This window comes from Armigeres subalbatus, chromosome 2 (assembly GCF_024139115.2).
Source record: "Armigeres subalbatus isolate Guangzhou_Male chromosome 2, GZ_Asu_2, whole genome shotgun sequence".
Taxonomy (NCBI): domain Eukaryota; kingdom Metazoa; phylum Arthropoda; class Insecta; order Diptera; family Culicidae; genus Armigeres; species Armigeres subalbatus.
Window position 1 is genome coordinate 401,779,205 of NC_085140.1, and position 19,793 is coordinate 401,798,997.

General features: G+C 38.1%; 1 protein-coding gene across 2 annotated transcripts in view; it reads left to right on the forward strand.

Moving 5' to 3' along the window:
- LOC134213297 (troponin C) overlaps positions 1-19,793 on the forward strand; it is a 38,375-nt gene that overhangs the window by 14,172 nt on the left and 4,410 nt on the right. Inside the window, exon 1 of one of the 2 annotated variants that reach the window (XM_062692240.1) lies at positions 1,573-1,798. The exons of the other annotated variant lie outside the window; for it this stretch is intronic. The gene's annotated coding sequence lies outside the window, so the exon portion shown is untranslated. Of the gene's footprint in view, positions 1-1,572; positions 1,799-19,793 lie in introns of those variants that run through there. 2 annotated transcript variants of the gene reach the window in all.

Consider the following 19,793-nt stretch of genomic DNA (forward strand, 5'->3'; position numbering starts at 1 on the left):
GCTGTCTCGCATTATTTGTGAAATAATAAAAATTACAGTTGTGCGATGCTTCTCTATTGAGTGGTGTTTCAAGGGATCACGCGAGTGAATTTTGTTTTGGATTCCAGAAGGGTTGATTTTCAAGGCGTTTACCTGCATGAGTTTTCTGACAACAGATCATCACACCTTTTTCGAACAATGTACGTACATTTTTATTATTATTAGGATTTACTGAAATTCAGAGATGGTATTAGAAACACATACTTACGAACATTGTTAAAATTGAAAGAATAAAACTGCATTTTCTTAGCTAGGGCATATTGTCCATCTCTCCCTCACCGATCATCAGTTTGTGACTAACAATATGCAGTGTTGGCCAGTTCGGATGGGATCGGTCAGCAATAGCAATATCGCACCACCAATAAGTGTGCACAGCAGGTTTGTAAAAGCGAGTAGAATTCTTGAACCACAGTGGCGCATCTGCCATATCGAAAAAGCACTTTTACTCGGCCAATTCGACTATTACGTCGTTCATATCTAAGGATCTTGAATTAGTTTTCGATCTTATCCCTGCATTCAAAAACTATTGAGAATTTGGGTTCCTAAGTGCCATGTTCCAACAATTTTTCTATTGACAATTTAACACTTAGATTTCAAAACACTCTCGGTCTCGCAGGATTCAAACGATGGATAATTAATTAATGTCTACACTCGACGGTACAGTGTGGCGCAAAATGTTTTGAACAATTACAAAATTTGACGATAACGATTTTATCAAATTATTTTATTCAAAATCAGGTACATATTAAGCCCAATGAGCTTGAGACTTTCTCTTAAGCAACTCTACTAGTGTACTAGTCTATGACAACAACATCCAATGACCCAAATCAAATCCAAACTAATCTAAAGAGCAGTAAAACAATAGAAGAGAAGGAGTACGAATTAATATTAGTTAATATTAACGCGAACGAAAAGTAAAATAACTTCAAAAATATTGTTTAAATTGGAGAAAGAAAACAAACATAATAAATCGTTTTCGTTTAAAATTATGACCAATTTGTTCAACATTGATGTCATTTTGATAATAAATATCCTAAGGACGTAGGTAAAGTTTAATATTATTAAAACTATTTCGAACTTCATTCGTTTCAGCATGATATTTTTTGCGCACCGCCCTGTTGATAAACAAACATGTCGCTTGCATCCCGAATAAGTATTAACCTTGTCATTCAGCATTCAATTTTCTCCCACCGGCACCACTCGATGCTCCCTGTTTGAGACCGCCAAGTGTTTAGAAAATGGCCCACACATATATTACCTCCACCACACATCCTCCCACCCAGCGGGTCCTTTCCCTTCCAATAATGTAATGCGGACAGCTCACGGAATTGGCAACTTCCCCGTTTTGTGTGCTTGGAAAGAAAGCAACTAGCCAGACAGCCAGCCCCGATCGGTTCCTCTATGATTTGATTTTACGTTCGGTTTGATTCGATATTGGTGTTCGCACCTCTGCTCTGGCCGGAGTAATGTTGGTGTAGGTTGATTATGCAGCTCTTCGTCTGCTCTGCTGATGGGCTGCGGTCAATCGGAAATAGAACCTGGTGGTCAGTCTAAGATCTAGGTCGGTCCTCGGAGGACACACTGATCGGTAGCCGCGCGCGATCGTGCTCTTCTAGTTCTTTCTGGGTGATAGACTCATTTTTACTCCAGTATCCCTTGGTTATTTTTCTGTTTGTTATTGCGAACCTGGTTGGCGAATACCGGCTCCAAACTGGCTTCCAAGAATCTACGGCGAGCGAGCAGCATCGCGGTTTACGACGTGAGTGTTTTCCCATCAAATTGTTTCCGTTTCCGGTTTGTGCCAAGCGAGGTGTTCGTTGGTTCTGTTGCTTTGAAATTTATTCAAACGAATCGACAAGGGCAGCTCGTTTCTGGTAATTAGTGGCCGAGCAGAAGTAGTTAACGACATCGTTTTCCGGAATGCCACTTGCGTAGCAGACGCGATCTAGATAATTTAATGTGAAATTGACGATGAATTGACGATGGACGCCATATGGTCGAGATTTGTGAGCTATCCCGGGCAGAAGCCATATATTGAAGAGCAAGACATAATATGGACTTAATGGGCATCAGGGCTCAAAAAAGGCAACGGTATCAAAAATTTGCACCGAAATATGTCGAGATATATCAATATATGAACCATTTCCTACAAACAGCATAACCTGATGTTGATATTGTCGTCTGTTTTTTCATCTCTTATATCAAACGGAATCCAAGTTTAAAAGTACTCGAGTTTTCAAGGGCACATAACTCAATACGGAAGCAACGTACAACTGTCATTTTTGTTATTTCACGCATACTGAGACGCAAATCTTGTTTAATTTATCGAAATCTTTTACATAGGGATGGTAAGTTGGCGATTTTATTCTTGCCAAAAACTTGATGCTAAATTCAAACTTAAAATATAGTTCTGGAAATTGTTTTATCATCTGATATAAAAGACTGGAAATTAACGATTTTCTCATGTGGGTGTTTATATTTGTGCTGCTTTTTCGTTGATCTGCTTTTGCATATTTTAGATGAGTGATTTTCCCGGTTTTCCAAGCTCTATAAACGCATAACTGTGAAAATACGTGGAAGACTGCAACTTTCTTAACCTTACTAATTCTAAAATATTTTACTTATATCAGCATAAACATCGAGCTGGTGAGCACTAAGCACGTAATTTATATGAAAATCACGACTTGCTTCGACGTTTTGTGGTCCTGAAAGCAAAAAGACATTTTGGTCCGATCGGTGCTTTCAACGTAAACTTGAAAGCCTTAATGAATACTAAACTCCAGGGCGATAATGTTCCAGTAGGGGTTCTTCCGACAAGGAAGAAAAGCCGTCATCAGAATTAACTATATTTATTGTTTCTTACTATCCGCATTTTTGCCAAATTTGGGAGAAGCACGTAGTCTCTTAAATTGATCACTAACAGATACTGTAGTAAAACAAGAACTAAAGAAATGAAAGGACGTTCTAAGACCACGTTAACCATTAATTTATAAAAAACAATCTATGTTTAATCGGCAACACCATTACGATGTTTTACATACGTATTATGCACCATTTATATTTATTCAATGACAGCAAGCCCTTGCTAAACCAATTTGAATTTCTATTATTATTTTTTAGTCAGAATGTGGAAGAGGAAAAAGTATAAGCATTAGCAAGTCACCGATGTACCGCCAAAAATTCCTCATTTACTGATTCGTCCAACCGTGACTCTGTATGACATTTCCAATGTGCCTCGAACAGATGTCAAACATTTTTCTCGCACCGCAGGAGGTGAATATTGGAAATCGTAGCCCGCACAAAATGGATCAATTAATTTAATATTGCTGTTCAGTCACTCTTAACTGCAACCTTCGTCCCATGAATCAATCTGCTAATAAATATATCACCGCGTGTTGGCTGATAGTCAAGACATTTTTCACAAAAAATGAAATGCTCATTGGTGAAGGGTTTTCTAGGTTATTGTTAGAAGTTTGATGATGTTGGTTCGGTTTGAAATCGGTTATTAAATTCGTTCCAAAATATAATATTTTTTATTTGACAACTAAAATAGCACCATCTTCAATGGCCCAATGACAAATGGAAGAGATTTTTCTGGATATCTTCCTTACTACTCTGGCCACCGAACCAGTATCACAATGTAAAACATCATGCACTTATGTTATATGCAACAAGAAAATCATTCGTCTATATCCCTAAAAAGTTTCACATCACTTCGATACTTCCTTGTTTATTTATGTTGTATTACTTTGGTTGATGAAACCTGTTATTGTTCATGAGGTGCAATTAAAAGGAGGTCAGTTTAGGTCTGATGTCTACGTAGCGGTTTTCAAGCTGCGTGCACGCTGCGTCCACGCAAGGTACCCAGCATCAAACGGAGCAATACACACGTATACGTGTGCACGTCTACATTTGAAGCTGGGTACCTTGCGTGGACGCGGCGTGCACGCAGCTTGAAAAAACGCTACGTGGGCATCGGCCCTTAACATTCCTGTACTACGTTGATCACCGGGTGGATGTCCAGATTCTGGAATATCTGTGAAATTAGCCAACACCAAGAAATTAGCCAATTTTTAAAATTTGGTCTGGAAAGGAGCGATTTTGTTAAACCCTATTTTTGCAATATAAAAACAAAAACTCATTAACCCTGATTAGCTGCTGTGTGGTCTTCAGCAAGTTTCGTATCATTGAAAAAAATGACCAATAATTGAAATTCCTTCTAGAGAGCTGCAACTTTTTTCAAACCATTTGTAATAGTGATTGGAGAGCAAAATCATGGCGTGTATATCTCATTTATCCCAAATGACACTGAATGGTCATCCAAAGGTACCGATATATCCGGGAAAGTGATCAACTTTTAAAACTGCGACTTTTTCCAATCGTTTTTTTTTGTTGTTGGAATTTGAGAGCAAAATAATTGTACAACACTCATTGAATTCTGCGACTTTTTCTAAACCATTTACTGTAACTAGGGACCCGGCAGGTATTTCCATCCATCGTCGTAGGGCTAAAACCAACGAAAGTAACCTCCATTTGCTAGAACTCCACTATAGCAGAACGTTTCTCCTGAGCTTACGATTTGGTAAGGATGAGTCATTGGTTTTCGAAATTATGACGAAAAGACGAAAATGCCTGCCTTAACCCTATGTGAAAGAAAAACCATTGCAACATCTACTCATTGATCACCAAGCACTCATTCCGGATATTTCGGAAGAGCCGAAAGTGTTCAATACTTGCAATTTTCCCTGAAAGGCTGTGACTTAATTTTAAGTACTTGAAGCTTAAAAATTGAATAAAAAATTGTAGGATACACCCATTGACCGCAGGTAGCCACTATAGTTATCTTCCGGAAGTTCCGTAACTTTTCTAAACATTTGGTTCAAGGAATGTTAAATCAAAGTCATTGCTGAAACCACTCATTGTCCCCAGCGGCAAATAAGTGGTTCTAGAGAATATCCGGAATACGCGAAGAAATTGTGGTTTGCTTGACTCGTTGACCAAGAGAAATAATTAGGGATAGAAACATATTTTTTTTTTAAATAATCGAGAAATGTGAAGAACTAATTATTTCTCAAAATTCATAAATAATAAAAGGTAATGGTGATTGCGCAATACTCGCACACGATAACATGTTTAAATTATCAGTTGGTTTTTTTGACGTAGGACTTACGTCTCTCTTTACTATACCGGGTGTCATTTCAAAATTTCTAAATCGGCCGCGTTACACTGTGTTGAAAGATTTCAAACGTTAATAGCTTTCACCCTAGTGAACAGATTTCTGCAGTTAACCCCTCAATCGACAGCTTTCAAGTATGCCTTTCATATTAATGCTTGATAATATCCGAAAACTTGTTTCAATAGGCCTAAAACTGTTTTCAAAGCAAAACATTGAATTCACGAAATCCTATAAATATGGGTACCGCATCATTCTTGCATCATTCCATTACCACGTTCTGATTGGTGCAGACGTCAACGAATGAGCTCACGCTAGGTCTGCTAAGAAGGCATAAAATAGCGCAGCGCGAATTTTTCCTCTCAATCTGACCGAAACAGGCAAAGCAATAACAGCAGCGCATCGTCGGAATTTTTGAACGGTTGCATCATCGTCTCAGCCACGCATTCGCAAACCTAAGCCTTTTTATGAGCAAGGCAGAATCGTCAGCATTCTCAGGTCAGCATCATCGGCATTTTCAGCCCGTCATTGTCGAGAAGCCAACAGTAAGCGCGGCACGGCGGTGTGTGACGATAGAGTGTCGACGACAACACTACTGATCAAGTTTTCTCGGCCGATGGCAACAGCGGTTAAGCGTTTGGTATTCCTGCAGACATCGATTCATAATGTTTTAAACAATCATAAACTCCCAGTTGAACCGTTCAAGAGGAAATTTACATCTAACATTGTGAATGGATCTTTTCAGAACCACTAATCATTGCGAGGGGTGCTTAAACGTGTAATTCAATGTGCAGCATAACATGTCGAAATAATGTCCTAGAAATCATCACATGATTCCATTTTGGAATCTTAGGCTGTGAACCATTCCACCGATTCATTTAACTTTTAGTTAAAATTTGACACTTCGATGGTTATTTTCCCATCGTGGTTAAAATTTTACGCCGAAGCCGACCCATTTGAGTTTTGACAGATTGATAGTTATTCGGAACGAAATGGATTTGGCGCCAATTTCCTCGCGAACAAAGTTTAACTATCGAACTGTCAAATCTAACCATGCTCCGGAGCAGGGTTATTTTTAACCACGGCGAAATAACCATCGAACTGTCAAATTTTCACTTAAAGTTAAACGAATCGGTGGAATGGTTCACAGCCTTACTTTAAAAATGAAATGTTGAAAAATGTAATTAAAATTTTCAAAAATTGTAAAATTAGTGTAATATTTGCAATTATCGCACCCCTGGCAATCATTTTTAGGCGTTAGTTATCTTTGGTAACCCAAGATGGTGTGAATGTGCTGTCTGTTGCCCAATATATGGGGATTCTCGAAGTGGACCATGTTGTTAATGTACTATATATGTGACAAATCATTTTTGCTTGGTTGGTCAACGTAAAGGTAGAACCAACAAATGTTTTGCGATGTATTCATCAAACAGGTGGAACATCGGCTTAAGTTGCAATGCTATAATGAAGAAATCATTCGCTTTATTGATCAATGTAAAGGTGTAGCCATCAGCTGATTTACAATGGTATTATTCATCGAAAAGGCGGAGCTTCGGCGGATTTCCTATGCTATAGTTCATCTTTTTTGGCAATTATGGCATTGAAAATACTTCGAATGTCCCATATATAATTATTTTGATAGTGAACTCTTTTATTCATTAGTTATTATTTAGAAAATAATAATTTTGAAATGTTTTGTCACTTTAATTACCCACGACTAGCAGTGAGCAAACGATGTTCAATGGTCTTATTCATCAAAGGGGCGGAGCTTCGGCTAGAGTTCTGATATAATGATAAAATCATGGCTCACGCGAGTTTAGTTCCTGCTCAAATTTTGTCTTGAGCGGTCGGTAGAGAACCAACATCCAGCGACAGGCAGGCCTGACAATAGTCATCGTCGCAGCAAGAAAAACCGCAGTAGCGGCGAGATTTATTGTCTTCATTGTTACTCGACGCATCGTCAATGACGCGCACAACGTTAGCTTTCGTCGTGCAACCAAATCGTCATGACGACAGCGAAGAACGAAGACTTCATACCATTATTCTTCAAGCGGCAGCTGCCCTGCGAAGATTTTTTTATTTCTTTGTGAAAATGAACTTGAAGTAACGTATGAAGATGTTATAAATGCTATCGAAACATTTATGTTACCAAAGTTCGTACTATTTCTTTATTCTAGACGTCATTATGTTTTTAACTACTCCGTCTATAATGACGTGCAATCGATTATGTGAAGAAGTGACGACGGAAATCGTCATAACTTTTGGCTGCACGACTATCTTCGTGGTAGGCATGCGGCATGAAGAAACCGAATAGGTGTCGCATCGGGCAATGTTATGACGAAGACTATATTTTTTTCGCTTTCTTCATACGATGAGAATGACTATTGTCAGCCCGGACAGGGATGATGATATTGCCGTCTCTAGAAATCAAAGAATTATCTTTTTACATCAGCTTACTTTCATCAATGACAAAAAAAATCAACATTAGATGAAAAATCGATTGATAGCTTTCCATTTTGATATTTTTTCTCTAGATTGGTAACGAAACGTGTAATAATGCTTATGAATAATGCTGAGCAAAATATGTATTTTTACATGCATGGTCAAGCCAAGTCCTACGTCCACTTCCGGTTATGTCACAGACATTACCCACTGTTAGTTTTTTCAATTTTGAAAAACATTCATTCAAAATAGTAGTTTGTGCAACTAGTTGCAAAAAGATGATTTTTTCAGCACGAGTTGTACGTTTATCCAACGAGGCTTGCCGAGTTGTATAAATACAACGAGTGCTGAAAAAATTGAGTTTTGCAACGAGTTGCACACGCTAATTTTTGCAATGACGAAAAATAGGCTTTAATATGATAAATCCGTACCAAAATGGTACAATTTACATGACCAATCTTGCCAAAATATCATGGTGCTGCAGGAATCAAACATATTCCATGTTATCGTGCCACATTGTATGCTCGACAGACCATGAAGCGATAGAAAAACCTGCCTTTGAAGAATTTGATGTCATGCCCATCAAATAATTTAATTTATTATGTGACACGGAGAATACACTATTTGAACACTCATCCAAGCTAATTGAGCTAAATAAGGTCATGTAACTACTGTTCTAATCTGTCATAAGACGAGTTTAAGACAGGTGAAAACATTCCACTAAAAAGCTCAAAATAATTTTCTTACTGTTCTAATGATGGTTTTTCATTAAAGCACCCAAATGAGTGCTATAATAGATTTTATGCAACCCATTTGAGTTGCATAATGTTCATTAAAGCACCCATTTCATTGGTATGGAAAAGTAGGCCGTTTCATCATTCAAATGTCAACTGTAAACCAGGTATTATGATCAGGAATTGCAAAAAATACCTTTTTCTGAGCTACATTTTATTTTTAAAGTCACACCCCAAATTTGGTGTGTAGAGTTAATTTTAAAGTATTTGTAAATTTTACTGTTTGGCAGTTTGCTCACAGGTTGACAGCTCGGCCCATAGTAAAATCAAGTTAGGGGTGTTCAGAAAGGGATTTTATCAGATTTTCAATAATAATTTAGAACAGTTACCGTTCACCAAAATTCATAAAGTTTTACATTTGTGCTCAGTTTCTATATAAGAATCAAGATATGTAATAATCTGCATAACTCTAAAAACAAAATTGATAAAAACTCGCCAACGAGTAAAATTCGTTTGACTCGATTTGTAACTCGATTTTAAGTATTATGGTTACTTTTTGAGTTTTACAGTTTCATTACTTTCAAAGAATTATTTCGTTTCGTCACGCGTTATATGAGTCTTGCCAAGTACTACGAGTGCTGAAAAAAAAAATGAGTTTTGCAACGAGTTGCAAACTTATTTTTTGCAATGACGAAAAATGGGCTTTAATATGATAAATCTGATCAAACTTGTACAGTCTAATTTACTCCGCATGACCATTCTTGTCAATAAATTATATTGCTACAGAGAACAATCAGATTTCATGTTATCGTGCCACATTGCATGGCTCGACAATCCTCGAAGCGGTAGATGAACTTGCCGTTGGAAGATTCTGATGTCATGTCCATCAAACTATTTCATTTATTACGCGACGCAGATAACACACTATTGGAACACTTACCCAAGCTAATTCAGCAGAATGTAGTCATGAAATTACTGTTCTGATGTTGGATTTTCGTTATAGTACCTAAATGAGTGCTAAAGTGGAATTTATGCAACTTATTTAAGTTTGGAAAAGTAGGCTGTTTTATTTTTCGAAAATGAACTGTAAACCTAATATTATGATAAGGAATCGCAAAAAATAGTTTTTTCATCATATCTTTTTGCCTTTCTCGTTTATTTTCATTTATACATTTTACACATGTGCTAGAAAGTTCTAGAGAATAATAAAATTCGTTGTTTAGTGGCTATTGCGACTTATATCTTGAAATATAGAAAAGTTATAACAGGTTTTAATAGTTTCAAGTCATATTTGATATAACTGCAACTTGACAAGAGACAAATTGTGGTTGACAATCGCATATGCATAACAAAGTACATGTAAATGACTTTTATTTAACATATGACCTGTAGAGTTGTAAGGAAATGTTTGGTATGTTAAATCAAAAACGTTTACTTAATAGGTGAGTCAGCCTAGGGCTGGAAACCTTCCAAATAAAGACAAAAACACTTTACTTAGGGTAAAGAATGTATTTTGGACCACCCTTACGGGAGCTCTTATTTTGGACCACCAAGAGGAATTTGCATTCAGTGGTCCAAAATATGAGCCGTCGAACTGGTGGTCCAAAATACCTCCCTTACCCTACAATGCAACGCAGAAATCAATGTTTCACATTTTATCATTACCCATGTGAAACTTCAAGTATGTAGGCCTTAACGCCAAGCCAGGTTGCTTTTGATCGTAGCTTGATGCACATGGGTTTCACTGGTTTGCAAATTATCATAAAAATTAAATTTTTGCGCAAAAAGCTTAGTCCCAAGAAGTTTAAGAACCAAATCACCAAATCCATATAGGGGAACGGTTCGCCACTTCATCTCATAGCTCCTATTTCCATCTCATCAAAAACAAAGCAATGGAAAGGAATTTGGTTTGTTTATTATTTTTGTGATATTTTTCAGCAGTGAGCACGCATGTTGACAAAAAGAAGCGACGAATTTGGTGCCGTTCAGTGACTGAGTAAAATTGAATTGTAATTTTACTCAACTTCCATCAAAAGCAGGATTACTCATATTTTTGAGTAGTCCTGCTTTTGATTGAAACTGAGTAAAATTTCCGTGAGATAGAAAGAGAGAGTAATGCAATTTTACTTAGTCACTGAGTAGGTGAAAGTTAGCGTGTATGCTTGTATAGTGAACAATAACTCCCCAAGACCCCCAGGTTTAAGGCTCCCCAAGACACCCAGACTAGTCGCGACGATTCTATTGTTGGGTTGCTGCAGGCAATGTTCCATTTACGCATCCATATTAACGGCAACAGAATCGCAGTCGCCAAGCGATAGAATCACGTAGCGTGAGTTTGGGCCGATGCCCACATAGCGTTTTTTTCAACGCTGTGTGCACGTGTCGTTGAAAAACCGCAGGTATGCATCGGTGCCGAGACACTGCGTTACCGCTTCTTCCCGATGCACACATGCGATATTATAACGTCGTGTGCACGCAGCGTTGAAAAGACGATACATGGGCACCGAGCCTTAGGCCCGATGCCCACGTAGCGTCTTTTCAACGCTGCGTGCACACGGCGTTAAAAGGACGCATGTGTGCATCGGGAAAAAGCGGTAACGCAGCGTCGCCGCATCGATGCACACCTGCGTTTTTTCAACGCCACGTGCCCGCAGCGTTGAAAAAACGCTACGTGGGCATCGGGCCTAAGGCTCGGTGCCCATGTATCGTTGAAAAACCGCAGGTATGCATCGGTGCCGAGACACTGCGTTACCGCTTCTTCCCGATGCACACATGCGATATTTTAACGTCGTGTGCACGCAGCGTTGAAAAAAACGCTATGTGGGCATCGGCCCAAACTCACGCTACGGGATTCTATCGCTTGGCGACTGCGAAAGTCACCTAATGTAGGTACTATCAAATAAAAGACGAAGGGACATTTCATTGAATGGGCCTTTCGTCGAACGTCGTCATGCATATCAATGCATGCATGATTTTCTCATTCTTTTTATGGATACTCTTTCCTTCACTTAATTTTTACAACAAACAATTAGTTTGAAATAAAACTTACTTACAAACATAATTCGTTAATGGCTTGGTTAATAACTTCATGTTGAACAAATAGCCATTCAAATTAATGTCTATTCGACGTATTGTACTTTCTAACGAATGTTATTCGACTAATGTCGAAAAATTTTGCAATCATTGGTATAGAGACAACGGTATGATCTTGCCCATGGGCTTTGGGACATTTCGTCGAATGACATTAAGTCGAACGACATTTCGTCGAAAGGGCTTTGGGACAGTTTGTCGAATGAAATTTCGTCAAATGACGTTTAGTCGAATGACATTTGATCGAAAGCACATTTGGTCGAAGGGACATTTAGTCGAATGGAATCTAGTCGAATGTTGAAAGTGTTTAGTCGGTAATAGTACAAAAAGTGTGACATAGAGGGGTTGGGTGGTTGAAAATTACCGATTTTTGGGTTACGTCATTCATGGATTTCCCTTATTTGCTGAGATGGGACAAAAGGAGAAAGAGATTTTTTATCTAGCTAGGGTAAGACGGTATGATGTGATATTAGAACAAAATTACTGACCTTCCAATCGATTGCAAATAACCATATTATGGAACAATTCTAAAATGGCGGCGAATGTAAATAATGCCGTTTTAATGCAAATATTAGCCACAAATTCGTTCATACCGCCAATGTGATTGCTGCAATATAACACTAACCTACAATTATTGCTTTTGAGCGTGGATGTCGAGACAAAAAAAAATGACAAAGAAGCGATTTATACAGGAAATACTAAACGAAAATTTTGTTGTGGTCACAATCATGGAAGACTGATCAATTCAATTTTCTCAAATTAATCAAATTTAAAACTTTTGAAAAATTTGAAGCGGTCATGGGTTGCTAGTTGCTGATGAAAATTCATTTTCATTGAAAATAGTGAATTTGATTGTGAAATTATTACTTTTTGGCTAAAGTGTTCCATAATTGTGGGAGGAGTGTACCGATTCTCCGGTGTTTCTGGTAGATGGCGCTGTCAGCTAATCTATCTGCACTCTCGTTTGTCGTTACTCAAACTATTTGTGTGCGAAATGTAGGTCAGTTTTGGACCATGGAGGGGTCGGTTTCGGACCACAATTTTTGAGAATGCCGAGAACGTATACATTCACTTCACCCTCTGTATCTCCTAACTTTCCACAGCTGCACCCACAATGAAGCCTCGGAAATATAGGATAATGTCCCCGCTACAATATGGCCAAAACAATATGGCTACAAAACTTGGCCAAAAAATCATTTTAGGCAATTTCATGGCCTCTGCCATGGGTCGGTTTGGGAGCATTCTTCCCTATGTACTAATTATAAAATACCCACTATTCTATTATTCGGCACATGGTAAAAAACTAATGATATCAATTTTAATTTGCCAATACCTACTTCATCGGCTTTGGAACATTTCGTTGATTGACATTTAGTCGATAACATTTGGTCAAATGACATTTCGTTGAAAGGACGTTTAGTCGAAGGGGCATTTGGTCGAATGGAAATGGTTGTCTTATTCTTCTCATTGATAGTATTGCTTTCACTCAATATTAATACAATAATTTTTTCAGCACAAAATTGTCTTCCAACCATAATTCGTTAATTATTTGCTGATAATTTAATTTCGACCAAATAGTCTTATGACCTAATGTCTATTCGAAACGAAACGAAACATCATACGACTAAATTTATTTTGGTGGTATAGATTCATCGTAGTCTGTTAGAGGGGTTCGCCACAGTCAATGTCCAGTCGAAAATATTCTTGGAATATTCACCTTTTTCGTATTATTTATTCTTTTTATGAACCCATCATCAATTATACAATATTGGAGCAATAATTATGTGACTTTTAGAAAAATCGCAATCAAATTTTACCTTTAACAGATACGACTTCAGTGTCTCGTACTTGACTCGACATGAAAAAAAAAATTATCGCGGCTTATACTATTTATACTAGGCGTAAGTACTATCTAAGTACATTAACTTATTCAACTACAGTGTTTACTTCCACGCGCTTGTTACGCTACGTTACGTATTGTTTAATTTGTTTACTAAAGTTTCTGTCTTTCAAATATCCATTCGACGGAACATCATTAGACTAGGTGTACCAAGATTATTAATTCGAAAATCCGCTTTCGACCAAATGTCCTTTCGACTAAACGTCATTCGACCGAATGTACGAAGATTCTTCTTTCTAAAATCTGATTTGGACTAAATGTCCATTCGACGTAGTATCCATTCGATCAAACCTCATTCGACCAAATGTCCTACGTCTCTACTGGAATAAAACATCTTTTTCAAGTTGACGTCGAGCTTTCGGTCGTATAAGACGTGTGAAGTAAAGTCTGTTAAAAAATTAAATTGTTTAGCCTACGGACTCGTCCGGCAGGCACTCTTTTCACCGTTTGGTGGAAATACAAAGCAAGACAAGATGCCTGATTATCGGAAAAATTCGATGATCATCGACTTCAGCGTAGTTCCAACTCGACCGACAGTTTCAGAAATCCATAATTTCATGTTCGAATGCCTCAAAATAACAATAGCTTCCATCAAGAGCATACAACTTAGCATCACGAAATCCTATGCCTACATGGAAATGGAGTCGGCAGCTCTAGCGGAAAAACTAGTTGCAGAAAACAATCGGAAATTTTCCATCAAAACAGACGAAGGTGAATACGATATTCCGATGTTCATCGTGGACGGCGGGGTGGAAGTTAAAGTTCACGACTTACCACCTCATATGCCCAACGCTACTATCGTCAAACAATTGACCATCTACGGCGAAGTCATATCTATCAAGAATGATGTCTGGCGAGATTATTTTCCAGGACTGCCAAATGGAAACAGAACTGTTCGTATGCGAATTCAAAAAGCAATTCCATCATATCTGTCGATCGAAGACGAAACTGCATACATTCGCTACCGTAATCAGGTACCCACCTGGAGATATTGTTCCCGAAATCTTCATGTTGGTTCGAAATGTGCGGACGTGAGAAAAGCGCTAGCCGAAAGCGTCAATGAACGATTGTCTCTGGCAAGCATTGTTCAAGGGGTCAATCCAAAAATACCAGCATCAACAGAAACAAATACCTCAGCACTCGATGAAGCTCCCATCCGCGGGGCATCACTAAAGAGAAACAGTACACCTCTCGGGTCCACGACGAATCTATTGTTGGAAGATGACTCGATGCTTGCCGATACTGAGATATACACTGGAAACAATAAAACTGCTGCGCCGGGGAGGAAAACTCTAACTCAGGAAAACTTTGACATTTCGGACAGCGACAACGGCGAAAATTATAACAGTTTACATGGACTACCACAAGTGCACCCACCAATCTCAAACCAACGTGTTGCAGATGAGAGAACCGAGAGAACAGATGGCAGTGTTGCTAGCAGTATGGATATTCGTGAGACCATGGTAGATCAACAGCGAGAAGTTCGTCCAAAAAGGATGGGATCTCCGAAATTGGCAGAAATTTTGATGTTGAACCCAAACGCCCATCACGTCCAAGAAATCGCTACAAATAAAATGCTGTTTGTTATAGGTAAGAGTTTGTATATGTCCAGCCAAAGCTACATTAGATTCTACCACACTCAACCATATTCTCTCCATCCTCCACACGCCACATGGATCCTGCCAACCGCCAAGTTTCGGAAAATCATCCAATATCCGTCTGAAGTTTGATCATCATTGTCAAGGTTCACACATTATTTGTCGACTGATGGAACTAAGAAACTTTAAGATAGCAACTATCAACCTGAACGCTATTACAAGCCCAACTAAAGTGGAAGCTCTGCGAACATTCTGCCGTGCTGCTGAACTGGATGTTGTATTTCTTCAAGAAGTGGCCAGCCCAAGTTTACATCTAATAGGATATCAATTGTTTTTCAATATAGACGAGAGGAAGAGAGGTACAGCAATAGCAGTAAAAAACGAATTCAAATGCCACGATGTTCGTCGAAGTTTGGACGCCCGGTTAATATGTCTTCGAGTGGAAAAAGTTACATTTATCAACGTGTACGCACCATCCGGAGCAAACCAACGGAGCAACCGTGAGACGTTTTTCAACAGCACTCTAGCCAGCTACTTCTACCAGGCAACTGACACAGTTGTGGTAGGAGGGGATTTCAACTCGGTGATCGACAAGAAGGATGCAATAGGTTCAAACTCACATAGCCCCATGCTGAAAAGATTAGTTCAAGGAGCAAATATAGTAGACGTGTGGGAAGTACTCAATGGGCGAAACGTGGAATACTCTCTTGTAAGGCATGATTCATCATCGAGAATCGATCGTATTTATATAAGCAAAGCAATGGCTCCATGGATGCACACCAGTCATTTCGTAGCTCTTTCTTTCACTGATCACAAAGCATTTGTAATCCGTATGTCATTACCAATAACTGGAGCTAATACAGGACGCGGAATTTGGCGCTTCCAGCCACAAATCCTCGATGCTCCAGATGTAATGCAAGAGCTAACTGTAAAATGGTCATACTGGACAAGAGCACGCAGAAATTATCCCTCGTCGATTAACTGGTGGATTTCTTACGCAAAGCCGAAACTAATTTCATTTTTAAAGTGGAAATCATCAATTTTTCGAAGAGATTTCAGTGACACAATGGAAATGTACTACATCGCACTGAAATCTGCATACGATAACTTCTTTGGACATCCTGAGCATCTGCAAAATATAAACAAAATTAAAGCCCAAATGCTAAATCTCCAACGGAACCATACTGCGAAGCAATGCGGTCAATCTGAGTTTTTTATTGGAGGGGAAAATACAACGATATACCATGTTGCTGAGAGGAAAAGGCGAAAAGCAGGAACGGTAATAACGGAATTAGTAGAAGAAGGACGAAATATAAATGACCCACTGGACATCAGAGAACACGTTACAAGCTACTTCGAGGGCCTCTATGCTGCAGCTGAGTTGGATTCCAGTGAAACGTTCAAGCCAACGCGGAAGATTACGGACAACAATTACTGGAATAGAATGCTTATGGATTTGGTTACAACTGATGAAGTATTCAATGCTATCAAGACAAGCGCGCCGGGTAAGTCCCCTGGATTGGATGGACTCCCAAAAGAGTTCTACTCAAAAGCATGGCAAATCATTTCTAAAGAATTAACGGATGTGATAAATGACGCTATCAATGGTACGATACCGAAACAATTCACGGATGGTGTTATAATACTCGTTAAGAAGAAAAATGGTAAAAACGATGCTTCCGGATTTCGACCCATATCTCTACTCAATGTAGATTATAACATCATGGCTCGTATTCTCAAGCAGAGAATGGCAGTCCTCCTTCCACTAGTTCTATGCAGTAAACAAAAATGTTCCAACGGCAAGAAAAATATTTTTGAGGCAACATCTAGAATTGTAGATAGACTCTGTGAGCTGGAAGACAAACGATGTAGTTCGCTACTTGTATCATTCGACCTTGACCATGCATTTGATAGAGTGGATCATGCTTTTCTGAAACAAACCATGTTAGAGATGCAGTTTAATCCGAATTTCGTTCAGCTTATAAGCAACATAATGGGAAATTGTTTCTCTAGGGTACTTGTTAACGGATCCTTATCAAGAGAAATACGAATCCAACGTTCTGTTAGACAAGGAGATCCACTTGCAATGTTTTTGTTTGTAATCTACCTTCAGCCTCTTTTGGACAAATTATCAAATGCTTTCCCGAATGCAATAATAAATGCATACGCGGATGATGATTCAATGTTCGTGCAAACTGAGAGAGAATTGATAGCGATAACAGAAATTTTTGCTGCCTTTACAAACATTTCTGGAGCGGCTCTGAATACTACTAAGACTATTGCGATCATGATCGGAGATATCAATCTTACGGCCGATACTGAGTGGTTAGCGATAGAGAATGAGATAAAAATTTTAGGGATACTCTTCACCGACAACTTCACAAGAACAATAGAAATGAATTGGTCTTCAGCTTATCTGAAATTTCAACGTGCATTGTGGATGAATAACGCTCGAGCTTTAAATCTGATTCAGAAAACCATACTTCTGAATACATATATTTGCTCAAAAATATGGTATCTGGCGTCGGTTATCCCTCTTCCAACAAGTTTGGTGGTAAATTCATATCAAAAATTGGATCATTTCTTTGGTTCGGCCAGAACTCATCGAGAGTGTCTTTCGAGACTTTGATATTACCTAAGAACAGAGGAGGACTCAATCTTCACTCCCCTACCGTGAAAGCAAAAGCCTTGCTGGTAAACAAGATGATAGGACTAGTCGATAGTTTACCCTTTTTCGACAGCTTCTACAAAACCAATGCTAATCCTCCTTTCATTCTTGGTGTGCCTAAAAAGTTTGCTCACATAAGGACTACGGTACAGGAATCAGCTTTCTTGCCTGAAACAGTAATGGAAATCTTTTCTTCGACATCACTATACCGTGTCTTCATTGAGAGATTGAAAAACCCGAAAATTATGCTGGAAAATCCACAGCGAGAATGGAAAATAATATTTAAAAATCTGCATAATAAAAACCTCAGTTCGAAATCACGTTCAACGTGGTATCGTATAATGCACGGGAAAATAATGACCAACAGCATGCTTTTCAACCAACAGCGAAGACCTGATCCGTATTGTGAAGAATGTAACATGGAAATCGATGACATAGAGCACAAAATCTTCAAGTGTTCAACCAGCAGGAGGATATGGCATTTTCAGCGACAATTGTTCATCCATGAAGACAGGCGGCTACAAGTTCTAGAGTCAATGGATCAAAAAAATATGCATATCAAAGCAATCAGTACTTTCTTTGAATACATATATGAAACACCTAAAGAACAACAAAGTGTTGAAAATTATAAGTTTTATAAAATGTACAATTAGGTTAAAAATTTGACAATAAAACTCTGAACCAATAAAAAAAAATCAATTGGACAATATTGGAGCAATAATTATGTGACTTTTAGAAAAATCGCAATCAAATTTTACCTTTAACAGATACGACTTCAGTGTCTCGTACTTGACCGTCATGAAAAAAAAAAATTATCGCGGCTTATACTATTTATACTAGGCGTAAGTACTATCTAAGTACATTAACTTATTCAACTACAGTGTTTACTTCCACGCGCTTGTTACGCTACGTTACGTATTGTTTAATTTGTTTACTAAAGTTTCTGTCTTTCAAATATCCATTCGACGGAACATCATTAGACTAGGTGTACCAAGATTATTAATTCGAAAATCCGCTTTCGACCAAATGTCCTTTCGACTAAACGTCATTCGACCGAATGTACGAAGATTCTTCTTTCTAAAATCTGATTTGGACTAAATGTCCATTCGACGTAGTATCCATTCGATCAAACCTCATTCGACCAAATGTCCTACGTCTCTACTGGAATAAAACATCTTTTTCGACCATTTAACATAATGTTGTCGTCTAAATGTCGTTCAACGAAATGTCTCTCGACGAAATGGTATAGATTCCATCGAAATAACGTTAACAAGGCAAATTTGATCCAATAGACATCATCGAAAGTGAATGGCAGCATGATTTTGTTATTCTTTTCATGCATACTCTTTCTTCCACTTAATATTCACACAATAAGTAGTTAGTTAAGTATGAACTTTACATCTCACCATAATTTGGTAATAATTACTTGAAAATTTAATTTTGACCTAATGACCTTCGATGATCTAGTGTTCCTTGGGCGTAATATCCTTTCGACTAATGTCATTCGATGAAACGTCTTTAAACTAAATGTCTTTTGACCAAATGGTATACATTGCTTTCACCATGACACGCCCATCCTATTACAGCTTAAGCAAATTTATGAATATGGTTAATGCTGAATTAAACCAATTTACCAATATCAATCATAAATTCATAATCGAGAACAAAGAATTTTAGTACAAATTGTTTGTTTCTTGTTTTCTGATTTTTTTTATAGCGGTGAACACGAACTCCGCAGCAGTGAGTACGCAGCGGTATAATACCCGCGGCTACAAAGCGTGCAAATTTTCGACTTCCTTGGGTATTGCATTATTTGTACTAGAAAAATGATATACAAATGCAAAAACGGTAACATGACTTATCAATAGGTAATAACTGTGAAACCTCTTAATCAAAAGAACTCTTCGAGCCAGCAATGTTCTAGTTGTGGGAAAGTATGCCAGTGATGAAGAAAAGACAAACAGAGATAGTTTTTTGAAAATTTATTATAATAAGATACAGATAGACTTATTTGTTTCTTGCTCTCCCGCTCCACAATTGCACAACTTCAATCATAAATAGAATATATATTAGCTAAGGTAACTTATAGAATTCCTGTGCATGGTTCATTTTACCACTTCTTCCCAAAGCCTCGGTTGTGTAAAGATAA